The sequence below is a fragment of the Hippocampus comes genome, unplaced genomic scaffold, assembly GCF_001891065.2.
Source record: "Hippocampus comes isolate QL1 unplaced genomic scaffold, H_comes_QL1_v1.1 scaffold39, whole genome shotgun sequence".
NCBI lineage: Eukaryota > Metazoa > Chordata > Actinopteri > Syngnathiformes > Syngnathidae > Hippocampus > Hippocampus comes.
The window spans coordinates 3,008,094-3,011,477 of record NW_017842054.1 but is presented as its reverse complement, the minus strand read 5'-3'; the positions used below and the strand labels follow the sequence as shown (position 1 = coordinate 3,011,477).

General features: G+C 44.1%; 1 protein-coding gene across 6 annotated transcripts in view; it reads right to left on the bottom strand.

Moving 5' to 3' along the window:
* The window catches only part of ccser2a (coiled-coil serine-rich protein 2a), a 31,187-nt gene that overhangs the window by 7,098 nt on the left and 20,705 nt on the right, over nucleotides 1-3,384 (bottom strand). The gene's annotated exons all lie outside the window — the stretch shown is intronic.

The following is a 3,384-nucleotide window of genomic DNA, read 5'->3' as shown; positions in this document are numbered from 1 at the left end:
GGGGGGGTTCCTGCCACTGAACAAGATAAGCATTTCCAAGAACCAACGTATGGATGTTGTGTTCTCTCCTCAGTTCCACTGAGTGCCGCCCCAAGCAGAGACTCAAAGTGAGACAGAGGCACGACCGTCACGTTGAGGTGACAAACCCGACTCTCTCAAATACAAAAAAAGGCAAGGAATTGACTTCTCGGTTCCTCCTGCTGAGTCAGGAAGGCCGGACTTGTTCAGCAGGTAGCCTTCATTAACAAGAGGACAGTAAAAAGAAAAAAAAATCAGCAAGCAGGAACAAGGAGGGGCACAGGACATTTTCTCTTCTCTGCCTACTTGCTGCTCCCCCTTCAAGCGGAGAATCGTCAGAACTTTATTCCATGGCAAGTGAAGGACAGCTGTGACGCTGTCTTGGGTTGTTTCCGACACAGCCACGACATTCAAATGTTCCTTTTCTCCCTTCCCCAAGTAACAGGTGTCTGCGATTCCAGAAGTGCAGCAGCGCCTTTCCAACTTCTATCCTGGGGGGTCCTCAGTTATTGGACTGTACCGACAATGATGTGCAAGAAGCGCCTCATATGGTATACTGTATTCTTTTGAAACACAAACAATTTAACAGGATTGGCAAGGAAGAAGCCTTTCGCCCTGGAAAAGACGAGACTGGATATTTGAGAGGCTCTGGACGACGATCGCTCCTGTCACAGCTAAATATAGAATTATAAAATAGGTAAGGATTTCTTTCAAACAATCTAGACTATACTGGTACGGCTTGCCTTACGGATGGATGGCTGGCTGGATGGGGCTTCGTATCCGGAATCATAAAGTCTTGTGATGAACGCGCTTGTGCATTTCGGCGACAGAGACTCTCTACACTTGGCTTTTTAGCCACATGCACAGACGTCAAGTGGCTGGCGATAACTTGAGGTGTGAACTGGCTCTTGATAAATAAAACAGACTTGACTTGAGCAAGGGAATACACATTTTCACAAGGGCCCAATGGGATAGGTTTTGTGATTGTGGCTTCAGTGGCCCCATGTGAAAGGTGGCTAGTTTACAACGAAAAAACAAGACGGGTTTAGTATCCGTTCGCAAAACAGGTCAGTCACACCGCAAGATGCGGCCCACTCACGAGATGTCATCTCACTGCCGAGCCTACACAGTCCCACCAGCAGATGGTGGAAGCTGATGAAGCGGCAGGAAGTCATAAGCAAAGACGGAGAGAGTTCGACTGTGATCTTGCATCACATCAGGAATTTGGGGGGACGGCAACCCCCTCCTCTGTGAATGTGTGTGTGTCACCGTGTGAGTGCTGGCGAATGAGTCATGGCAAAGATTTCAGAGGGGTTCTTTCAACATCCTCCTCCTCAGCTTCCCACTAATCACTAACTCGTTTCAACTCCGTTCGCCCAACCCCGACTCTCATTTTCTGGGCGCGGGTGTCATCGCGACATCAAGCTCATTGAGAGATCAGAAGAAGTGAAGAAGTAGGATGAAAAGAACGCAAGAGATGTGTGAGGGAGGACGCTTTCAGATGAATCCGAGGCCGCCTACTGTGTTGCCTTTGTTCAATTGTGTTTGGTATAATCGCTAAAAAAAAGTGACGGCGACACACCCCCACCCAACACACACACACACACACACACACACACACACACACACACACACACACACACACACACACACACAATAGTTTGTCAAACACTGTCGATCAAGGGGCTTTTATTTAGCTAAGGGCAAAGAGTAGTGGACATTTTTTGGAGATTGTCTTTTTAGAAGTTAATTCATATAACATTTAATAGTGCGGTATTCATTTACATATTATTCTAATCATTTGCATTCACTCATTGTAGTCTCTGTTTTATTAGTGTATGATAATTATAATAAATGTATCAGAATGAATACTTAGCAGTGTTCTGATGTCAAATGTCAAAGCAAGGGCAATTTTTTTTTTTGTTACAAATTTTATTATCTTACCATTCCTTTCCAGACATAAATAGCATATTTAATGAAGGTGATGGGTCGACGAGAGCAGAGGCCACTATGGAGATATGGTACGCGTAAGCATCACAAGTTGCTAAGTCGAACATAGTGATGGCTGTTATGTATAAATTATACCTTCACTGGCCGCAACATTAGGTACACCTATACATTGTGATTAAATACAGTGGAAAAATATAAAAAAGTGTAGCCACAATGTCACAAGCACGTCTCCGTCGATGCAGTGTGGTTGCACAAGCGAAATAATGAGCATATGGCGAATGAACGAACACCACTCTGACAGTGACAGTAAAAATCTTGCATTAAGATCTTTGCAAAGGCGGAATCTTTGTATCCAGCTCTTGCATCGGAACTCATTACATTACGAAGGTGTACCTCATTGGAAGTGTCTCGTTGGCGTGCACTCTATATTTAGACGCACGCATAATGCGCTGCGTCCCAAATTACTGAAATCACATCAGATTCCCGTTTTGTTTGCTGAGCGTCTGAGTAAGCAGAGAAAACATCTCCCCCCGCTCATGATTGCCTCTGGGAGCTATTCAAGAATATTGGGTTGGGTTTTTTTCCCCTCCCTCTACAATTGACATTTAAGCGGCAGTTAGCGCGACCGTATGAGCCCATGCCGCTGTGACAACCCTTACCGTCGTTTGTCCTGCAAACATCACGCGTCTTTGTACACAACCGAAATTTGGCAGAGGAAAAGAATGGCTTTTATGCAGATTTGTTGGTAAAATCTGGGGGAAATAAAGAAATTGCTCATAAATTAATTGAATGTCCACCGATATTTTTTTTTTCTTCTCGTTAGTCCTCATTACGGTTGTAGGTGTCCTGGAGCCTATCCCAGCTAACTTCAGGAAAGAGGCAGGGCACACCCTGGACTGACAGCCAGTCAATCACAGTGCACATATAGACAAACAACAATTCACACTCACATTCACACCTTAGGGACAACTGAGGCTAGATTTTCACTGCATGGTTCAAATGACTTTTTTTTTCTCTCAAATGGCTTAATTTGGTAGTAAAAATAGAAAGAAAAAAAACGGGAAAAACTCACGCAAGCAGAGGGAAAGCATGCAAGCTCCCGGCATTTTAATATAGCGCCAAATATCAACATCGGGGTGGTAAAAAAAATCATTACAAGATGCTGACCTTTGCCATGACAATGTTCCTGAGCTAATCCAATTCCGCTTAGCACTCAAGAACACCACCGGAAGGCACCGGGCCACTCCAGCAACTTGATATGGCGGCACTTTAAATGTCAGCAGAGAAAAATCAACACAAAGTGCACTTGGCCCTATGTTTGAAGTGTGAGTCTGGAAAAAAAAAAAGTTGACATCTTTTGAGTCAAAAAGGAAAAAAAAAAAAAAAAAAAAAAAAATTTCAATTATCCCGGACCCC